This window comes from Pelecanus crispus, chromosome 15 (genome assembly GCF_030463565.1).
Source record: "Pelecanus crispus isolate bPelCri1 chromosome 15, bPelCri1.pri, whole genome shotgun sequence".
NCBI lineage: Eukaryota > Metazoa > Chordata > Aves > Pelecaniformes > Pelecanidae > Pelecanus > Pelecanus crispus.
The window spans coordinates 4872000-4894933 of NC_134657.1; positions in this window are offsets into that span (position 1 = coordinate 4872000).

Below are 22934 nucleotides of genomic sequence, written 5' to 3' on the forward strand. Positions count from 1 at the left end.
AATGAGCCCTTTCTCCACCTTGCACTTTAAAGGCTGAGTGCAAACATTTTCTTCTCCTTGATGACGATTGTCAAGTTTTCCTGGAAAATTCCACATCTCTGCACGAGGCCAGGGCCCTGGCTGGGGTGAGACCAAGCAGGATTAATTAATAAAGCTCAGTAGCTTACACAGGAACTCTGTAATATAATTATAGCTTCTGTAAGAAAAGGCCCTGGAGTCGGAGAAGTCTGTGAGAATCGCACGGGGTTGGGAAGAGTGCCCTTTCAGCCCTCCATGCTTCCCTGTACACTTGGCCTGTTCTTCCCCTTGCTTTCCAGTGCAGAAAGTTTTCTGCGCCCCAAAGTGCCCTAGTGCTCTTCGCTACTGAACCGGTTTTCGGTCTTTGCTGCCGGCTGTTTGTGCTGCCAGCTTGCACCCCAAATCTGCTCCCGGGGCTCTTCCCATTGAGAGGGGCATCTGCTCCCAAGCTCGAACCTGCTGGCTTTTTGGTGGCCCTTATATCTTCTGGCTTTGGCACAGCCCTGGTCAGGGTCCGGCTGTCAGCAGGGACAGCTCCTGGGAGGTGCGGGGATCTCCCCTTCCTCCTCCTCCGCTTTCTCCTTCCAGCTCTTTGAGCTGTCTTCCTCCGCTCCGAAGCAGCTCCCGAGAAAACCCTTTGTGTCCCCTCCTGCACCTTCCTGCATCTTCCCCAGACTCTGCCATCCCGCTCCCCTGGGCAGCACCGGCCCTGGGCGAGACGTAGGAAAGTGCCCGGAGCGAGCTCCATTGAAAGGGCCAGGGCCAGCTGGGGATGGATCCGTCCCCCAGGGAGACAGCACTTTGAGCCCAGGCCGCGGGGGGAGGCTTTTCTTCTGATTCCTCCAAACTTTCCCACCCCGGCCGCGGCTCTACAAAGAGGCCCTGGCCCCGTGCGCGGGGCCTTCCGCACAGAGGGGTCTCGCCAGCTCCTCTTTATTGAGTCTTCAAGCGCTGGCAGGACACTCCATTAAAAAGCCATTCGCTTTTGTGTCCCCAGGCCCCCAGCCGGCTCCCGCTCATGTGACACTGGCCACAGTTGTAAAACAACAACACAAATAGTTGGCAACTACTGAGGGTTTTTTCAAACCAGGGTCGTCATAGCAACTTTCCCCAGTCAATCACTGGCAAGGCGGCCTGCCGAGGGGTGCTCTGAGTGGCAGGGCAGCCCAGCTCCGCAGAGGAGCCCCGAGGAGGGAGCTCTCAGGGATCCCTGTCATGGAGACTCACCAGCCTGCTCTAATGCTGTTCTCCTCCTACGTTAGTGAAATGCAGGTGCCTTCGCTGCGCAGAGCTGACACAGGAAGGGGAGAAGTGCCATCCTCGATCCCAGAACTTCCCTGAGCTTGGACCTGGGCTGCAGGGTCCCCGTTCCCACTGGCAGGGTGCCACAGGGAGAATCCCTCAGCACCCGGCATCGTGCCAAAGGGGGCATCCAGTCCTCCCCCTGAGTTTGGCACAGCGCCAGGGGGGCATCTGAATCCCCCCCATGCCTGGCACGGTGCCGAGGGGCATCTGAGTCCCTCTGCCCGTGGCACTGTGCCCGGTGGATCAGAACGTGGCACATTGTCCTTGCATGTGGCTCCACGCCAGGTTTGATCAGCAGTATCAGCCACTGTCACGTCTTGCAGGATGCAGGACCAGGAAATGACTTGGTGCTCCTGTAAACTCCTCGGTTTGCAGGAGGGCGCGTGAATCCCACAGGTTCTTGCGCGAATGATGGAGGTGGTGCAGCTCTGCTTAGCAAACAAGCTAGAAGTCACAACTTCGTGGCATGGGGCAAGGGCCAAGTTAGGGGAGCGGGATGGGCTCCCCACCGTGGTGTGGGGTCCAGCTGCCACTGGGAGCAAAGGGAGCATCTCCTCTCCCGCTCCCATCCCTTGCCTTTGCCCTTTCAGCTCCTCCCTGGTGGGTCTGCAGGACCTATCAGGTATCAGTGCCTCTCCTGTCATCTCTTCTGGTCTTTGGAGCACCTCAGCTGCTTTTACAACTCCGCTTTTACGTCTTTGTTGTCTTTTCCCATACATCCTGAACACCTCCCGAGTCCTGTGAGACGCTAGCCTGGTACATGACTTACCCCAGAGCCCGTAGCCAGGCAGTGCGTGCAGCCAGCTCTCTCGGCTGGACTGCTCCCACCTGTGCAGGTAGCTATCTGCAGGTAGCTACCATGGCCTGCGCTCCAGAAGATGTTGCTTGCTGTCACTCCTGTCCTGTGGCACGGTTTCTAAGCAGAGCAGACCTCGGGCTGCCGTTGTTGTCTTCACGTCTCTCTGCTTGAGGTTCCCTGGCTGCCTCAAGTGACTCCTGGAGGGGAGGAATGTTAAAAATCCACTCTTGTAGTAAGTTGGCACCATATCCAGCCACCGTCTGCTCTGTGCCAGAGCTTAGTAAAATGTTGGCGAGGGCTGCGGCTCCGTGCTCAGGCCCCCCTTCCCCTTTTGTCTCGGTTGGTTTGGCAATTGCACGGTGGTAACACAGCTCAGGGTGGCACAGGAGCTTTGCTGCCCATGTGCAGCTGGGAAGTGGAAAGGGATTTCCAGGCAGAGCAAATGAGAAAGCGAAATGGGATGTGAGGGTGTGTGGCAGCGAGCCAGGGTCGTGCCAGGCGTTTTGCTAACCCTGGCACCTTTGCAGTGGCTAGAGAGACGCTGGCGATGGATGCGCCCCGTACAGCCTCAGGGGAAGGCGCCGGGGGCATGTTGCACCGCGGGCAGGCAGGGTCCCTTGGCTGCTAATAAAGTGAGGCTCTGCAGAGGGCTCTCAAAGGCAGGCAGGGCTGCTGCCAGGCTTCGGGTGTTGCAAATCCCATTTGTTGGCACTGTGGTTACATGCACGGGAACTGTTGGCCTGGGCAGGGGAGGAATGATGCCATCTCCTTCACTTTGTTACTTTGCATCTTCGTCACTCTGTCTCAGTTCTCTCATTCGTTTGTTCTTAATTATTTGTTAATTTCCTTCCCTTCTTCCTCAATTTGTTCTCTCAGTCATTTGCGCTCTCATTTGCTTTTTCTTCCTTTTGCTTCTGTTGTTTGCTGCTTAATTTCCTTCTTTCATTCCTCTCCCTCTTAGTTGTTCTTTCTCTCATTCCTTCTGCTTTTTTCTCTCCTTCCCTCTCCCCTCCCCTGGGCATTTTCAGTATCTGTGGCTTTTTTCTTGTGTTGTTTCTAATCCCAGGTGTGTTGCTTTCCTTCAGAGAGAGACACCTTGCTCTTCCACGCAGAGCTCTTAGGGCCGCTGCCCCCTTTGTGCGGCACTTGGCAGAGTGTCCCTTACCTTTGGGCTTTGGCTTTAAACTTCGAGGGTGGCCCCAGTGAGCGAACACCTGATGGGGGCTGACATGGAGAAGGGAAGGAGGGAGCAGCACTCGCATCCTGCCCCTGCGGTTCATGGCCAGGGAGCGGTGGTGGCTGGCTGCGCTCCCGGCCCCGTGGCCAGCCCTGCTCCTTGCCCGCGGTGCTGTGCCGGACACGGCACTTGGCTGAGGAAGGAGGACGAGGTGTCGGGACCGGGTCTGTGACCTGCGCCCGGGCGATGTGTGCGTACGCGCGGGCGTGGGGAGGCTTCCTGCGCACGCCGGGGTGGGCACCGGCTGCAGGCACACCTGCACGTGCCGGCGTGCTCATCTGCGCTGGTGCCGAGGTGCCAGCACCTGCCTCCTGCCCGCCTCCGCTCGTGCTTCCCTTCGCCTGCCGTCGCGCCGAGCCGTTTCTCCCGGACCGCGGTGTGTTCAGCTGCAGGTTTTGCCTCCCCACGCACCTGCGTGCGCGCGTGCTGATGCCTGTGCGGAGGCATGCGCCTCTGGCCAGCCCGTGGGCACGGGGTGCCTCTGTGTGTCCCGCTCCCGGTCCTCCGGCAGCTCCCACACGCGTTTGCCGTCCTTGGCATGCGTTTTGGTAACGCACATGCCTGCGCGCATCTGCGCTCGCATGTCGCCGGCACACACGCCGCTGCCGACATGCACCAGGGCTGCCTCCCCTGTGCGTGCGCTGCCATGTGCTTTCCCATGCACTCAGGCTCACATGCTGCCATGCAGTAAATTACCTCCCCCCTTCACCCCACCTCTGCCCCCCTCCCCAATACCCAGGCCAACTAAAGTGCTGTAACATAGTAGCTGCCTGAACTCCGATTCAAAGGTTAATATCAAAATCTGGAGCGGATTACCTAAAAATTACTTACAACACCATTAAAATTCTGAACTCTTTTTGTTGTGGCTGTAAATTAATTTAAAATGTCAGTTTTTTTGAGAAATCCAATAAGAAATTGAGCCAACGGAGCAATCTGTAAACTGTCTGGCACAGAGGAAAGTGTGTCTTTTCAATCGACAAGAAAAAATATGGGGCTTAACTGGAACCATATGGCAGCGCACTTGAGAGAAATCTGCTGAAGAGGAGGGAGGGGAGGGGGAGCCCATGCAGGCAGGAGCAGCGGGAGAGCTGGCGGCTCGTGTGGGAGAGGAGCCGGGGCCGCCCGGTGCGGGGACCGCTGAGACAGGTGCATGGAGGTGGGCGCGCAGGAGCGGGCAGGCCCGGAGGAAGCGGGAGAGCTCTTTGCTCTGCGGAGACCCCCGCGGCTGCCCCGTGAGGAGGCATCCCTGCCGGGAAGTGGCAGAGGTGTGCCCAAGGTCCCTGCAGGCGGGTGTTGGCGCAAAGGGGCGTCTTGTTTGGGGACAGGGCTCTACTCGCTGTGTAGGGGACACCGAGGGGCTGAGCGGCAACGGCAAGTGGAAAATGAGGTGTTAAAGTGGATTTTCTTTGGCATCTGCGCCCCTTGCTAGCCCACCAGTGCCCTGCCACCCGGTTCCTTCAGCAGCCTCCCAGCACGGCCCCTCCGGCCAGCGTCCGCTTTGCCAGGAGGCGCGCGTGGCACGGCCCGGGGCTGGCCTCTTAGCTCCGACCCAAAGGCAAGGTGGGCGCTGGGAGGCTGGTGGGGAAGGACTGCGACTCCACATTGCCTGCCCCAGCCCCCTCTGCTTTGGCTCACATCCCCGCAGCATTCCTCGTGCTGGTGAGAAACCCTGCTTCCCCTCTGTGTCTCCTGCCTGCCGACATGTGTTACCCATTAGGCCTTAATTTCAGAAGATTTACAACACATTAAGTAATTTGTAGGTTATTTCAACTTTAATCTGCTGAAGTCGAGAAAATCAAAATTAAATTCAAAACACACGGATCTTCAAAGTACTGGGATTGGGGACGGGAGGGGGTTGTTTACCAGCCCTTGCTTGTCTCTTCTCCCATGCCACTGCCTCTGTGTCTCTTGCCCCCTCCTACGGTGCTGCCCTTCCTGCCACCTCTGCTGGTAGCAGGGGTGATGAGGGCTGTACAGCTGGGATTCAGGGACCTTCTGCATTTGGTTGAGGGGTGTCGGTGATCATAGGATGATGCCTTTCGGAGGGACTCAGACTGACTGACTACCTCCATGGCACGAGAGGGAAAGCACTGGGCTTAGCAGTTTCTGCACTCTCTGTGATCATGTCTGTCATTAGCTCGAGCGGCAGATGTGCCAACGCTCCCTGGGCTCTGGAGACACAATCTTGCCTCTGTGTGCCTCACTTCCCTGCCTCTGTCTTGGGGAGAGTATCGTGCTTGTGAGACTGGGTGTGCTGAAGCTGTAAGGCATTCAGATGCTACTGAAAGGGAGGCTGTCAGCCCAAAGGAGCTAAAAGAGGGGTGGGGACCTGGGGACAACTGTTGTTACAGGCTTTTCTGTTGCTCTGGTACATCCACTGGCCAAGGGCATTGGTGCGACTCTGTCCCTCTCAGGAGCATTCCTCTTGCTGAAAAGGGACTGCCATGATCCCCTTCACCTATTCTTCTTCTCCCATCTGCAAGTAAGATCACCAGAATGCTGTCCACGTTGCGGATCTATGGTTGGAGATATCACCATGGGGTTTATCCGGCATTGCCATCAGTGTACTGACCATACTCCTGCCTGTAGCAGGATTAGATCATCAACAGCTTTCAGAACTGGTCTGAAACTGGTCTAATAATTAATTTTAATGATCAGAAAAGCCAGAACTGAGATCTTCCTTAAACTCTTGGGGTGGGATAATGAACTAGTTGAATCACAGAACTGGGAGTCTTTTCTGACGAAGAGAGGCTGTTAAGGCATTATCTTGGGGCTCAGGAGATCTGAGATTTGGCTCAGCTCTCTACTGTGCCAAGTTTTGTGTTGGTCTAAAGCAAATCACCTGCCCCATTTATGCCTCAGTTCCCCGCCTGGGTAGCTGAGAGAACACGCTTGGAGGAGAGTTGTGAGGATGGATGTGATGGGTGTTAAACCCCGCGGTACCGAGAGGCTGGGACTTGTGTGGCTCCTAGAGCGGAGTGCCCAGGTGGTCTCAGTGCCTCAGTTCCCCCATGTGCGCAGGGAACATAATAGCTTTTTTCTCTCCCTGGAGTTTGATGAATGGAAAGTGTATGTGTCACAGCTCTGCTATTTCGCACTGATCTCTCCACCCACATCCCAGACGGTTTCCGGGTTCCCAGCCCACCAAATCCCTCAGGCATCTCTTCAGGGGCCCTTTCCTCTTCCAGTTTAGTGCCGCCTTATCCCAGAGCTGGGTGGCGGGGTGCAGCAGACATCCCATTTGGGAGCAATCCAGAACTGCTGAAAGGATGAGCGTGCTGACTAGTTGTTTTTTGTGCGTCCCTGCATTGCAAGGGTGCTCAGCCCAGAGCTGACTCTGTTGCCTTGACTGTCTGTGAGCCAGATCCCCTGGAAGTCGACTTTATCAGGAAATGTGTCATTGAATTACATTTAGGGATACAAGCACTTTTGAGGGCGATGTCCCCAGTTCTGCTCCAGCAAGGAATCTGGAGGTGCAGGAAGTCTTCAAGCATCTTACGCTTCATCTAAATCTGTAGGTTTTCCTGCTTCAGGCCTGAATACCTGGCTCTGTCCATCTCATATTCTTGCCTGTGCTGGGAAATTTTTATCAGTACCATCAGAGATTTGTATTTTCTCTAAGATTACTTCACACGCCTTACACAGCTGCTCTGACCTGTTTAAGGGGGTAGATGTGGATACAGATGTGGAGTACGACTCCTCTATTTTATACAGACCACTGGGTAGCCATCAGAGTAGTAACTTCCAGTCCCTTTTGGCCCAGGTTGGTTTTAAACCAGATGTCAACGCATGTGTGGTTTAAAACAGAAATTGTTTTTCTAGTCTCTGCAGAGTTCATCTCCTGGGTCTTCTCTTTGCAAGGAGGAAAGAAAAGGATTTGTGTAGAGCTGTTGTTTGCTAACCCTTATGAAAAGTCTTGTGTAGAAAAGGTAAAAATTAATTTTGATATGTATTAGCTGGTCAAGCTAAGCCCTTGAGAGCACCTCAGATTCACGCTAATAAGAAAAACATGTTAAAGCTACAACCTGCCTTATCCCCGTGAAGTATGTCTCTTTGAAGTGGATGGCAAAACTCCTAGTCACTTCATTAAGACCCAGGTTTCACTTCAGTTTTAATGGTGTCAGGAATCTGCCGTCTTTCTTGGTGCAGACCTGTCCTAAGACCCTGAAAGTTAAATTAAATACTTCTGCCCACTACTCACTCAGCTACAGGTGGTGGTGTGAATCTGTGTTCCTGTTTTGGTAGAGAGCGCTGGACTTGGAGGGGGTGCAGAGAGATCTCCTCCCAGCACAGGAACGCCATTTAGCAATTAGTCCGGACTATGGGGCTCTGACGTACTTCTGGTACTACCCAGCCCTTTCAGCTTTCTCCCACCTCCTGCCCATGAGTGTATGGGATGGTAATACTCCCTGCCTTGCCGGGGCTGATGTGCTGAGTTAGTGGAGATTTGCAGAAAATTTAAGGATCCTGTGGTGGAAGGTGGTATAGTGGAACATGAGCACACACTGACAGTCATGATGCCATTTAGTTCATGTCTAGTGCGCTTGATCCTCCTGTGAAGATCGGTGAAAGTTCAGACTTATGCAAGGCAAAGGAGCACTATTGCCCTCTTCAAGCAAAGGGGAAATCAAGTCACAGGAAAAGTTAAATGAATAATTTACAGGTGTTCATGAGCCCTTGGCAGAGCAGGGAGTGGTGCTTGAGCACCCGCCTCTCAATCCTGTGCTCTAACTTCTAGATCAAACGTTCCCAGACTTCTTTCAATGGATGGGAGGCAGCTGAATAGAGAGTTGGCCTGATTGATGCCCTTTCTGTACATAATCACAGAATCTCCCTGTGGCAATTCCAGCAATTGCTTACGTGGGAGGTAATGGCAGGAAAATACTCACAGTAGGATTTGTATGTGCTTTGTGTTTGCCTAAACCTGATCTCCTTGAAGTCCCAGAAGTTTGACTAGCCACTTCAATGCCTGCAGAACTGACCCTAGTGCTGGGCATTTTTGCAAATTTGTGTCTTCTCAATTGCTTTGAAAGCAGTAGGTTGCTGGGGAAAGGAGGAGGAACCATCCATATGTGAGTAGTCAGCTCTCCATCAGGTGATTTTCTAGGGCAAGTATCAAGATAAACACCCAGCAGCTGGGAACCCTTGCTTTTAAACCCTGCTGCCTTTGGGATATGTCATCCCTGGTGTCCTTATGCATCTTGGACTCTAAAATACGGTAATTTGGGGGTCTTCTGCTCACCAAATGGTGCAGGGGAGGGGGACGTGCATGCTTGGTCTCCAGGGGAAGGGCAGCCTCTGCAGTGTTGGGTGAGCAGTGCAGCTTGGCAGCCTCCACCTCTCCTGTGGGCTTCGACCAAGCCTAAGGCCTCACAACTCGTGCGGGTGTGCTCAGCAATGGCTTTAAACCAGCTAGCCACAGTGTGAGCAGCGTGGGATCTGCTACAGGCTAACTGCCCAAAGCTCAACTTGGCTTCTCTGGAAGGTTTTGCAGTCCTCGGAGCCTGTGGTCCCCAAGCCAGCTGTTGAAAGCTGCAGTGTAGACGTAGCCTTGCTGTGCATTTTCCCATCCTCTCCCTCTTGCTGTGCTCTTTGCTTTATGCTCTCTGGTGGGTAAAGAGATGGTGCCTGCTGTAAACAGTGCATGCACTTTGTGTATGCAGGGTATGGCTGACACTGGGATAGGTAATTTGTCCAGTTAAATATCTAAGGGCACATGGGAAAGTTTGGGTGTGCTCTTTCCCAGCCTGATGGTGTTTGGTTCAGTGTCTTTGGACCAAAACCACTTCCCGGTTAAACTGCTGAATCAAAATGAGTTACTGGAGTGGAGAATGCAATCCAGAAAGGCTGAGCCGGGCAGTGGTGGTGAGATTCCAGTTAGGTGCATCTTCTACTGGCACCTCTCCTGGAAAGTGCGAGACAGTGTGATGCTTTCTAAGCACAATTTGTGATGGTCCAAAGAGAACAGAAGACTGACACTAGTAACTCCTGAGGCTTTTAGGGGATAACGGAGCATCTTGCCCAGAAAACACAGAAGGGGTCATAAAAAGCTGCCTCTGAGTGACTCTACCAGTTGGGCTGGGGAGGGATGCAAGCTGGAGGGGCTTGACGTACGGCGGGAAGGAGGCCCCGGCTCATCCGAGCGTGCCAGGCAGGTAGCTGGTTGCCCTGTTTCTCCTTGGTGTCTGCTAGTCTCCGAGTCCTGGTTCACAGCTCCCTGCAAGCCAGGGATGGAGGAGATCCTATGAAAATGATGATATGTGACAATCAGTCACAGCAATTAGTGTTTTGGTTAACAGGCCTTTTTTGTTTTCTCTCACCCAGACAGAATGTCACAAATAAATCCTCGCCTGCATTTGCATATTAATTGGATCGGAGACGTCAAGCATCTTTCATTAAAGAAAATGATCTGCATATTTGGAGACATAAAATAGTTATTTTGATGGGTTTTTTTCATAAGATCAGGGGGTGGGGGAGGAAGGTGATGGGAGCAGTGGAAATTGAGGTAGAGCGAAGGCAGAGAAAGCAGCTTTTGTGGTTAACCCCTTGTGGCCCAGAACTAGCTGGTGCCCAAAGCAAAAATAATAATATAAATAAATAAATGACAGGGCTTGGAGCAGCTTGTAGAGCACTGCATCATTCTCTCCATAGCTTTGCTCTTGGGGCCATGGTGATGGTGGGTAGCCACAAATGCACTTCCAAAATGTCTTCCCCTGCCAACTCTGTCCAGCCACAGAGTTGGGTTGTTACAGGCCCCTCCTTGTCCTCTCTCTTTCATGAGAGCACCTTGGCCATCCTGTTGGCTGTTCGTTTCCGGCCGTGCCAGCATCAGGCCTTTTGGATGGCAGGGCTGCAGGATCCGTGTGCCGTGGGCACCCTCAGTGCCTGAAGCGAGCAGTCGCTACTGGAGAGCCATTGTGTGCCTTGGGGGAACAGCCTGGCCGCTCAGGCAGCAGGGCTGGTTGGGCCGTTTGGCCAGGGAAGGAGAGCGTCGTGTTCGGGCCCTGCTCGCCTTGCCTCCAGCACGGGTGAGTGAGGTGCCGGAGGGCTGGGGATGGACACTAGCTCGGCTGTCAGCTGGCACAGCTGTGACCTGGGTCTCCATCAGCGCGCTCTGGTCTTCAGAGGCCGTTCTTCTCCTTCTCTCCCCAGACAGCCCACGGCAGTGCCTGGGAGGGACATGGGGATGAAGACGTGAGTTGTGGTCGTGGGGGTTTCTCTGCGTGCCCGCACATGCGTGCTGGACTGGGAGTCAATGCGAGCTGTGCCCAAAGCTGCTGCTATGCTGCTGCCCAGGTCTGTGCAGGGGCCTCGGTCGCCCTGTGCCTCTATACGGGGGGTGTGCATATGCGTTTCCAGACAATGCTGCTTTTTATCTAGCTGTCCAGGAGTAATGCATCTGTTTAAAACCATGGGACAGCTTGTTCTGTGTGTCTGGTCCGTGACTGGCTTAGGGAACCGAAGGCTTGATTTGAGGCAAGGGAAAAAACTTTCCCAGTGCCCCCAGTCCACATCAGTGGTGGTGTACATGGTGGATAGGAGGGTTCACTCTTTAGCTCCTGGATTTCTACCCCTAACCCAGACTTTGAGTAATTTTTTCCTTCACGTTGGCAGCAGCACTGCCCAACAGCCCAGGGCAGGATGTAAGGAACCTGACCCTCTACTTTTGAAACTGTCTGGGGAATTTCTGTAGGCAGCATGCAGTGGCTTGAGATGGATTTTGGCCAGGACACTGAGGTTAACACTGCAATGGGATCCAAGGGTACGTTCGCATGAATGTAAATGATCATGTTATGGCAGATTAGCAAGTTACCGCTTGTTAGCTGTGCTGCGGTATGGGACCGCGAGCACGCTCCTTGCCTGTTGCAAATTCCAGGTAAAATGTGTTAACTTGAAACCACTGCAAACGTGGTCTGAGTGACTGGGTTTTCCTTTGCTAGTTACCACAGCATTGGTGAGTGCCCTTGCCCCACGAGTGGCTTGAGTAGCACCTGCTCACATGGAGGCCTCCCTCCCTTGAGCCTAGTCCTGTCCTCTCCTGCTGCTCTGGTGATGTGCACCGAGACCCTCTCCAAGCTCATTTCACTGAGGTGTACCCAAAGACTAGCTGCTCCAAGCTCACAGGTTGGCAACAGCTTTGGTTTTGCAGGTTCCCAGTCCCTCTCCCTTCAGAGCAGCCCTCGGGAGTCTCAGCTGAGCATTGCAGAGGAACACAAGCTTGGGATTTCCTGCCCAGTGCTGTGGGTGACAGGAGCTGGCAGCCTTGCCAGGCACAGCAGAAAGTGGCCTCTTGCCCCAGGGATGCTTGGAGAGGAGCCCGTGGAGTGGCCTCTGCCACTCGTGAGCAGCGGCTTGGGTGGCACAGCTTAAACTCCTCATGGATGTTCCACTCTCCACAGGAATGCTGCCTGGGGTTGGGTCAGGGAGAAGGTGGCGAGAGCCAGGCACATTTGCAATCATGGCACGTCATCTGTGGCATGCTTTGCTTGATTCTTCTTTTAAAAGCTAATCCAAGCCAGAAGGACCCCTGAGGACATCTGCTGGGGTCAGTTTTGAGGACTTCCCATTCCTGTGCTGTAGAAAACAGGAGCTGTGGGGCAGAAAGCCCACTGCCTTCTGAGCAGGGCACTGGGCTCACCATGGGACAGCCTGGCGTGAGCAGACCTCTCTGAGGCATTTGCTCAGGAGAGTTCCCCCACATGCCAGACACGGCTCAGTCTTGAAGCTGAGAGAGTAAGGGCAAAGCAGAGGCTCTGGTTCGACAAGTACTCCAGAGCTGTCAGTAATGGAGTATGCAGTGTGGGGGCTGCTGGGGTAGGTTTAAGGAAATCAGCTGGGAATAGATGAGAGACAATTTGCCTTATCAGAGTGCAAGGGAGCAGGTCTCTCTGGGCATCTGAAATGACTGCCAGGAGGTGGGGGAAGACAGTACAACCCAGAGCATGTGAGTGCTGGTTTGGGGACCCAGCTTCTCTTCTTGGCTCTGCCACAACCATCTAACCTTAAGTCACTGGGAGATGAAATCATCTCTCTCAGCCTTGATTTCCCTTTGCCCACCTCTTATATTCTAGCCCAGCTGCCTCAGGTCAGGGACTGCCTCATCCTCAGTATTCACCTGATGCACGAGGGGTCAGAGCTCTTGGAGTGGCCGTAATGGAGGGTGTAAGGTCGCCTGCCCTCCGTGCATGGAATCTCGGCAGGAAAGGCTTTGGCATGTGATAAAATCTTCAAGGCGCTCTCTTCAGCAGAAAGGTTCGGCTCCCAGCTCCAGAGAGCTCTGTCCTAGACGAAGGGACTGTGTTTCACACCCCTGTACTGCCTCGTTGTGCAGAAAAGGCTGCAATTAGCCATGGTTCCTCTCTTCACCCCACACATCAAGGCATGTTGCTGGGTTTTTTTTTTTTCAGAATCCTGATCCTAGGAAGCCATCAGTATCCAGGGAACTTTATCACACACACTCGAAATAACCCAGAAAGCTGCCAGCCCCATATTAGGGAATGAATCCCTGTCGGAAAGTAAAGTGAATGCAAAATTTATTGACAGGCTACTGTGACTGCAGGCAGTTTGTGACCCGGCCCCCTCCTTTACCTCCACCCCTCCCCATGAACAACAACCCACAAACCCTCTTCAGTCCTGCAGCCTTTATATTTAGCATGTCTGGGTCCCTTGTCTCAGCTCCCAGCATTTGCAGTGTGCACAGGAGCCTTCCCAGGGGAAGGAAGTACAAACTGTGGGCAAGGAGGTCTGCACAGCGTCTTCCCCCTCTGCCCCACATCCAGTCCTCTCCATCCTCTCCAGTAGCTCAGTACAAATGCAAATGCTTAATGGGAAAAGAAAAAAAACAAAACCCCACAACAAAAACCCACACCTGTCAACCTAAAAATTCTTTTCCTGGGCTCAAACTGTGGCACAGTTTTGCTGTCCTCATTACTCCAGCGCAAGGCAGGACGATTTGGTGGTTAGAGCAGGAGGTGTACAGGAATGAGCTCCTCCTCTGCTCTGCCAAGGACGGTGCTATCTCAGTCAATCATGTTAATCTTCAGTGACTAAGTTTCCCCATTTGTAAATCTCTACCATCACTGCATCCTCCAAACGCCTTTCATGTCTGCTGGTGAGTTTCCTGGAGAGGTTCACGGAGCTTCTGTTTGAGTGTAAAATTCTGCTTGAGGCGGGCATTTGGGATACTTGGTTGTGACTTTTAACAAAAGGTTTTGTTTATGAATTTTGTTCTGCTCTTCCTTATGAGGAGGGATAGGCACTCAGGAATATCTTCTGTGAGATAGCATGGGCTTAGGCATGAGTTGCTGTAGAGATGTGAAATGTCGCTGTACTATATATGTATTAGGTTCTAGAGAAAAGAAGCAAAGTGTAGGATGTGCGTTAGCACTTGCATTGCACATGGTAATCTTTCCCTTGCAGATCTCCTGAGAGGCAGGTAACTCTCAGGATCCTGCTGTACCAAAGCACAGAAAGGTTCTGTGTCAGACCATGGCCACCAAGGGACTCTGCATCTAGCGAGGACTGGGGCTGCGATCTGCATTCCTCCTTTCCTGCTAGCCAGTCTGCCTGTGCTGCTTTTGGGCTCCTTGGCCTGGGGACCCCTCTGTTAGAGGCCCCTGCTGCGTCTGAAGCTGTGGCCACAGGGAAAAGAGCATGGGCAAGGAAAGAGAGAGGGGGCATCCCTCCAGAAAGTATTTTCACCGAATTTTGACCAAAAGGCAGAGACCCCAAAAAGGCTCAGTAGAAACTTGTAGCCCGGTAGACGGGCAACAGAAGATGCACTTGGTCTGCAGCCTTTTCATCTCTCTGCTAAGACAGCCAGAGGTGACAGACTGTGCCGGTCAAGGTGCTGGCTTCTCTCATGGGGCTGTCTGCCTCCCAGGAGGGGGAACGAGCCCACTCCTGCCTCTGATTCACTTTGCTCCAGTAGAGGACAGCCATCAGCTGGAGCTGGCCTCTGCTTGGTTCTGAAACTTGGGCTGACTCTGTCCTCACTCTTGCTTTACCCTGGGAAACTGCAGAGGCCTTTGACGTTCACTCCTGATTTACCCCGTTACGGCTGGAGCGGATCAGCCCTTGGCCAGCACCCAGACAGGTGACCTCCATGGGCCCGCGGATGCTGCCGCACAGCCTCGTGCTGCGGCTCTGGGTGCTGCGGCCCTGGCCCTGCTTCCCCTCGCTGCCTGCGAGGAGGAGGAGGTCCCTAACACCCTCCCTGAGACTCGAGATGTCAGTGTCCTTCTGCTGATTTAGCCGTCCGTATTGCCAGGACATGCCAGCGCTGTGACAGATATTTTATTTCGCAAAACCCACTGAAACTAGAAGGGACAGGGAGGTGTGCTGCTGGAGGGTGGGGTGAGCCAGCTCAGAGAAAGGCATGGCCACCCTCAGCAAGTGAGGGGCCAGCGGGGGTTACGTGGGAGAAGGGGAGAGCTCAGCTCTGAGGGCCAGGTTGGTCCGGGGAGAGCCCCATCTCTCTGAGCAGGAGTTTCTAGCAGAAGAGGGTTTCGTGGTTTGTGGTGCATTCAGCTCAGCGGACGGGAACTACAAATTGTCTCTTTTCAGCGCCTGCTGTCCTTTAGCAGTCGGCCGGCACCATCAATCACACCCAGACACCATCAGGAAATGATTCCCAATCAATTATAATTGCTCTTCACCTACTTCCTGTATAAATCACTGATGTTTTACTGCAGATGCCAATGAAACAGGGGAGCGAGAGTCTCTTCCCTCAACTTTCTGTGTGTGTCTCAGGCCCACCCACTGAGTTCCTTGGGATGGCCCTGCCAGGCTGAGAAACAGCAGGTGATTGGGTTTTAAAAGCATCGGCATGTTTTATTGCTCCTGGGAGCAAGGGACGGGGAGGAGGAGGAGGATGCTGTGTGCTCTCCACATCTCTGGGATCCGTCCGCAGGTGGGGAGAGGGCCTGCGAGGCAGAGCCCACGCCTTCAGCATTCAGCTGGTTGCAGAGGTTTTGCGCACAGGCAATGGAAGCAGAGGTCTCGTTAACACTGGATTAGTTCCTAAAGCAGCCTTTCCCAGTGGGATCCCAGGTGGCGTTTACCAGACAGGTGTTCTCACTTTTTTAGTCATTCTTCTTCTCCTTCCTCTCTTTCCTTGTTTCTTCTTCTTCATCTCCTCCAGGCTTGATCGCTTAGCAAGGAGAGGTGCTGGTGTTAAGAGCTGGATTTGGAGCAGAGTATGAGACCTAGCTAAGGCAGGAGAGACCTAACGCTGTTCGGTTTTTATGGTATCGAAACATTATGAGCGCTTCTGTTGAAATCCGAGCGGTGCGTAAGATGGGATGAAACTCCCTTTCGGGAAGGGGAGATCAGAGACTGAAATATCCTTTTGGAGAAGGGCAGAAAGCCAAGCTAGAAGGGAGAGCTGCTCAGAGGCTGCGGCAGGGGAAGAGGAGTGGGGAGAGGAGGGTGAGGAGTCTGGGCGCGAGTGGGACTGCCGGGAGGCCGAGGCTGGGCACCGAGGGGGATTGCGTGCGGCGGTGGAGCCGTGCCAGCGCGGATCCCGTCTGGCCTGTGCAGCCGGCGCTGGCTGGGCAGGAGCAGCGAGGAGCGTGCGTGGATGTGGGTGTGTGGCGGCGGGGGAGCCCGGCCAGGCGAGAGCGCGCCGGGGCAGGCGCGGGCGGGCGGCTGCAGCGACTTCCAGGCGGATGATTATTTTATGGAGTCCTCAGAAGTCCAAAGTTATGTGTGTTTGTTAAGCGCCGTAACGCTGAGTTTATTTAATGTGGTTTTAACTGCCGCACGCTTTTATAAATCAAAATAATTAAAAATAATAAATTTGAAGGTTAAACAACAGCCTGCGCTGTGGCGAAGAGGAGAGAGAATGTCTCCGGGCTGTGTTTGCGGGGAGGGAAGCAGGGGTTCCCGACGGCTGCCTGCGCCGCTGTCACGTCGCTTGGGGGACGGGGGCAGATTTCAGGCTGGTGTAGCAGGGGAATGGCAGTGCCAAAGTCCAGACTGCGGCACAGCCATATCTTTTCACACCCTGTCAAGGCCATCATGAGGAAAAGCACATCCAAGGAGCAATGGCAGCCCCAGTTGTGTCTTCATGACAGCCCAAGATCTCTGGTTCTCTTCCCCTTCTCCTGGTTTAAAAGCACCTACGGACACTTGGGTTTGCCATCCTCCTCATAGCATTTTCCGGCTATCGATATTCTTCTTGTTGCAGGGCATTTCTATTGATGCCACATCTCAGCTTGCATTATTTACACAGAGCTATCGAATCTGTCCCAGTATTCAGGACAGCCTGACAGAACCCAGCCTCCCTCTTTAAAGGTTAAACAGGCCGGGTCCCCTCGCCACGTGGGCTTGGTGCTTGGGAAATGCAGGGCTCTAAACAGCCACCTCCCCCTGCTCCCCCCCTTTTCGTTTTAGCTCAGAAAGGTTACCCTGAGGCGCCTGGGACTGGGAAGTGGAGGGTGCTGGAGAGTGTGTGTGTCTCTTTAAATGCTCTTTGTGTCAGCGTGATAAGGAATTTGATGGCTTTATCAGAAATACCAAAGCTTTATTTAGCAGGGTGAGGCGAGCGCCACTCGGCTCCACACAATCTGCTGATAAATTGGAAGGAAAAAAAAAAAAGGGGGGGGGGGGGGGGGGGGGAAAAGAGGGCAGTGGAGGGGAGGAAAGTCGAAACTTTCCCTGATTGCATTTGAGCATGGCCCAGCTTCCAGGGGACGTGGAGCTGGGCACATTCCCTGCCCGAATGCAGCCGCTCTGGATGGTGAGGCCAGGCGTGTGTTAGTGTCCTTGCTTGAGACCAGAGCTCTTCTAAAGGACGGAAGCAACTCGGTTTTATCCCATTTCATCTTTTGATGTCCTCACTGTTCACCTAGTTGTGTCTCTCATGTACTCCCTTTTCTTATCTTGTCCCCAGTTTGCTGCATGTCTCGTCTTCCCTTTCACCTCTGCTCATGGTACTCAAGTATTTTTGGCCAACATCTGGCATATGATACATGCCTTTGGATATAAAGGCCTTAGTATTCTTTCTCCATCCCTCAGGCTGTGGACCTCAACAAGAGGTTTGGGTTTGGCTGGTCTCAGGGTCTCATCTCCTTTACCTGGAGTCTGCCTGCTGGATCATATAAGTGGGAGGCACGGGCAGCAACGTGGGAAAGGAGAGGCATCGCATGGAGTCATTAGGCACAGTGTGGAGGGGACTTCTGCAAGGCATCCCTTCTGCAGAGAGATGAAGCCAGCACGGGACTGGCAGGGAGCTCACAGCTGGAATGGGAAGCACCCCCCAGACCAGGTCTCTGTCCCAGCCTGGACTACTAATCCAGCTGCAGGAGGACAGGCTGACATGTGAGGGGCACATCCATCCTCGGATCTTGCTGTCCTCCCGGTGTCCCACTGAGCTGCGAGAGGATGTTTGCCAGTGCTAATGCTGGTGCTCCTACTGGTGGTGGGCACACCTCGGAGCACGAGTGGACTTGATTGAAGAGCTAGTTTGGGTGAGCTGCTGCTCTCCCAGAGCAGAGACACGTAATCTGGTTTAGGCTATTGCAGACCACTGTACCATGGGGACCCCCTGCAGTGAGGGCAAAACCAAGTCAGAGAAATCTTCCCTTCCATCCGCTGGTGATGGGTTTAGGGAAGGCAGCGCTGAGCGAGGAGGCTGGGATGCATGACCCCATCCTGCTGGTTTTGTATAATGCTTATGCTGCTTTGCTTCTAAATGGGCTAAACCTTGATTTGGTGGTTAAATCACAGAACTGGGAGTCCAGCCTCCTGGTCTCCAGCCACAGCTCTTCCACCAACTCCCCCATGGAAATCTGCTGCCTTCTCCTTGCCTTTGTGAAAGCACTCCATGCACGGGAGCAGAGCAGCACCTGGGCTTGCAGCAGAGCAAGAAGGAGCGTGCAAGGTTTTCCAGAGGATGCACATTGCCATGGCTCCACCAAGGTCAAAGGAGCTGTGCTGCCTTACTGAAACAAGTCCGGCCCCATGTTTCTGTAGCACTTTGAGATCTGAGTTGGGAGGAGCTAGAGACAGACCCAGGATTTCTCCTGATTTGTGTTTATCATTAACACATGACATCTATTATATATTGTTACCATGTTTTGTTGTTCATCGCGTGCCTGCAAGCAGGCCACACACATTGTGACAGTTCTGGTCCCTTCCTGATCTCGTGCCTCCACACCTTTTCTTTCCATCCTTCTGTTCATTCTTACTCCTCCTCTTTCCTTTCTCTCTCTTTTGATTTTTCCTCTCTCCTCGGCTTGCACGCACGCACACACACAAGCACATACACATACAGAGCCCTTTCACAGTTGGATCATCTGTTCTTGGCTCTCGCCCACATCTCTTTTTGATGTGGTTTCTAGAGGGTTTGGGCCAAGTCCCCCATTTCTCTCTCTGTCATCAGGAAGCCTGCTGCAGCCTCTGATTCCAGCCGGATCTGGTTAACTCTCTCTTAGGAAACCTTGCCACCTACCAGAGTAAGACTGGTGCTGTAAGCCTGGCGGGAAAGGAGAAAGAGGGCTTGAGCTGCTCTAAGTTACAGCCTGATGTTCTGGGCAGTTACTCGTGATTTACACTGCTGTCCCTGAGCACAGAACAAGGTCCTGAGTTGATGCAGCACGGAGTGTCTGGAGGCACTGGCTGTGGAGCTGCTCCTTTAGAAGATCTGTTTCCCGTGTTGGGGTTGTGTGGTGCTTCTCCTCCGCAAAGCTGGCTGCAGAGGGGCAGCGCCCTGAGCTCTAGGCAAGGCTGTGGCTCTCAGCTCTCATTTTGGGGCTTCTTGTAAGGATTTAAAGCCCATTCAATCTTGGTCTCAGCCTGGGGCATCTTTTGGCTTGCTTGAAGCCCTGTCCAGTGCATTGCTGTCCCTCTAGCTACTGTACGGGAGGGCAACCTGTTCACTCGAGCACCAAGTCGGAGAGAACCATGGTCCCTGGGAAATGCAGCTTTCAGTCCTACAGGCGACTTATCCTCCTTTCGAAGGCAGCGTAAAGATGGTGTAATTGTGCATGAGAGAGGGTGAGTAGACAAGTTTAGAAGAGGCTTAACGGCAATTAGGTTTGAATGACCCCTCTTCTCTGGAAGGTTTCAAAGATCCCAGGTCACTTTTGGGAAGAGAGGCTTTCCTGAGTGCTCCTTGTCTGATTTCTCTCTCTGCGGCAGCGGAGTGGCTGCATCGCAGCTGGCTGCGCTCAGAAGCGCGTTGGAGTCCCCTGGGGGCTGCTGTTAATAGTTGTGCTTTCAGCGCAGAGCGGGTGGATTGGACAGGGGGACAGAGGCAGGGGACACAGCCCTCTCTTCTCAACACCCTTCTCCTGAGCTGCCTGCTCAAGCTGCCGTTGTGGCTTGACTCAAATCCTGTTAAGTCGGCAGCAAAACTTTCACCAGCCTCAGTCCACGGGCCAGTAAAGAGCAAATGTTTTCAGTCAGGTCAGTTCCAGTGCCAGGGATGGGTTTAGGAAAGAAATACCTTAAAGTTTGCTTTAATAAAATGGGGAGGGAAGTGAGAGTAGATTGCTTTGGGCAGGGGTAATGGGGCATGGAGACCTCGCTGACTCAGCCAGCACTGCGAACTCTGTCCTGGTCACTCAAGCTGTGGCCGCTTGTCCTCTTGTTTGAAATGAGCCCGTCATCTCAGCCCGCTACCCAGCAGGCTTGGGTACCCTGCCACAAAGCATCTTTCCATGTGGCACCCTTGCTGGCCGTACCAGCCAGGAGCTGGGGCTGGAGGGGCTGTGGATCCTGGACCCCTTTGGCTCCTCTTGCAGCTCTGTGACGAGGTGGGGGCAGTTTGCCCCATGGCTGCCCAAGGCTGCTCTGCGCATGCAGCCCACACGCAAACTTTGCATTTGCTGCAGCCAGTGATCCTGCACTAAATTTGTTCCTTTCTAAAAGGAAAATTTGAATAGAATGGGCTAAAAGGCCTTGGGCTCCCCCAGTGTGGGCCTGGGGTGCTGGGAGAGCATAGCTCCTCCCTGAAGCTGGCTAATAGAAATCAGTCCTGATTAGGATTAGTCCAGCCAGCACTGAGCTGGCAGGCTGATAATCTAATAAAAATTCCCAGGATTGGTTTACTCTGGGGAGGATTTGTGCTGGACGCGGGAGGAGCAGGATTAGTCCAGCTGTGTTAGGGAAGGGAGGGCGGCCGAGGGTGGGCAGGGAGGCTGCCGAGAGGGTGGGGGGAGCAAGACAGACAGCAAGAGTAAGTGGAAGTGACAGGGTCAGACCAGGCCTTTGTCCTACAGCCTGATTAGAGAGTCTGCCCCCAGTTTCTTACACTTTGGGATGTTGTTGGACAAACTGGAGCTTAAATCTGTCAGAGCGCAGTAGAGATTGGAGTTGACGTCCCGGGAACATACTCCTTGCTGTGCAGAAATCCAGCCCTGCTGGGAAAATGTAAAATGCCCATCCCAGCCCCCTCTGAGCTGGAGGAGATGCGAGCTCAGCTTCTTCCTTCAGCTATGTTGGGTGGTTGAGGCTGAGCAGCAGAGGGGCTTGTCCAGAAGCAGGTATCTGCCATGAGTGGTCCATGTCCAGTTCCACACTGGTCTCTCCAGCTTCATCCCCTGATGGAGAGGAAGTCCTGGAAGCCAGGTTGTTGCTTTCCAGCTGAAATCACCAGGCTTTGCTTGACGTAGTGGCAAAGGCACCCACCATGTGTGAGTGAGAACTTGGCAGGAGATCCCTGTTCATCCAGGGAATCTCAGGGTGGGCAGAAAAGCTCCTTTGTAGGCAGGGCAGAGGCCTGAGGCTGCAGGCAGTGACTCTTTAGACTGGAGGTGCCAAGGACTTCTTTGGCTGCTGTTGTTGAGGAAGACCCTTAGTAGGGGAGGCAGAGCAGGAAGGTCTTTTGCAGGCAGTGTTAGCCAGACCCGAGCTGTGCAGGCACTGAGGAACATGCTTTGCAGTGTTGCTGGTTTTTTGGCAGCCCTGAGAGCATTCCGTGCCCCACCTTGAGTTGCCTGGGGAGCTGCTGGTGTGTCTGGAGCAGTGCACAGGCACAGGGAGCTCCCGTCAGCCCTCATCTGGCTGCTCCGCTGGTTAGCAGAGGGAACCCAAGCTGCCTTTCTGCTGCAGGGCTTCTCAGCCTGTAGCCCCTGGAATGACTGTGAAAAATAGAAGTAACCCTGAAATGTGCATGCCCTCTCCCATAATTTTAAAGCAAGAATATGTGGGGGAAGAAGAATAAAGACTCAAAGTTTTCACCTAGATGTTGCACAAGATGATCTGTGGATTATTTCAGCCATGTTCTAGTGCAGGATCTAAAGGTGTCCTGACAGTCTGCGCTGGCTTCCTCAGCTGTGTTGTTTAATGCTCCCTAGACAAGGCAGGAGAGAAGAGAGCCCTGCAGTCTTCTGAACTCATCTTTTAACTCTCCCTGTTACTCTCTTCTCCTCCCCTTCAACTTATCTGGCCTGCCTCTTCTGTTTCTTGCCTGGGAAGTTCGTCACAAAATCCCAGACTCTTTAGATGTATCTTACCCCTCTGGGGACGCTGCAGTTGGATAAGGACGCCTGCAGAGAGAGACCCTTCAGAGAATGAAGTGGGGAGTCTTGCCTGGAGCAGAAGAACCAGAACAGCCACTCCAGATGTTCCTGGACACAAGGCAGGAGCTGCATAGGATGCAAACGCCCTCCTGGAGTCTGAGCTCCACAGAGAAATGCCCTCAGAGCTCCAGAGGTTGCAGATCGTGTGAGGGTATTTTTTTTTCCCCTTTAACAGCTGCAGCTACTGTGGATGGGCTGGAGCATTTCCCAGCTGAGTGCATCTGTCTATGGACCAGCGTCCTAAAAGCTCTGGGGTCTGGCAGTTGTTTGGGAAACACCCCCTAACCATCGACCCTCACCCCCAAAAAGAAAGAAAGGAAAAGCCTCTAAGATGAAACCAAGATAACTAAATAACGAGAGCACTGTCCTCTCCAGGCTCGGGTAGCTGCATATATGATTGTCAACTTGATGAAATCCCCCCGGATGTAATGAGCTGATTTTCTGCTGTTAATATTGCATCTGCTGATGAAGGATTCGTTAGGATAATGGAACGAAGCTAAAATATAAATGACTCGCTGTCAAGAAGCAGCTTTTGCTTGTGTTCTCCTGACAGTTCCTCGGCCATGGCGAGGGAGTTTTGTGTGCTCCGCACACGTTTGTGAGGTGTGTGCGATTATTTGGTCCTGCATGTACAGGGACACACGTGGCAGAATATGTTCCCTACGAGCTGATTGCCCTGGTAGCCTGGAAGCCCACGGCATGTGCCCGTCCCAACCTGCTGGCACACTGCCGGGCAGCGAGGCACTGGCATTTTTCTCTGGGCCAGTGACTGCTGCTTTTTGCCTGCCAGTGGGGACGGTGCTGCCACTGGAGAGCGGTGGCCAGAGAAAGTTGCTCCTTTGCTAGGCTGCGGCGGCTGGGACAGGTGAGGGAAGGTGTGCTGCTGGAAAAGTAGCTGTGCTTTTACTCCAGGTCTCTTTTGTGTCTGGCACGTTCCTTTTTTCATTTTGTTTTGTTGCCAAAGTTGCTGGGTTTTCTTTCTGAACAAGAGAATTCAGTTTAAGCATGCTAGAAAGTGAAACTGATCTTTGCTCACAAAGCTTTTTGA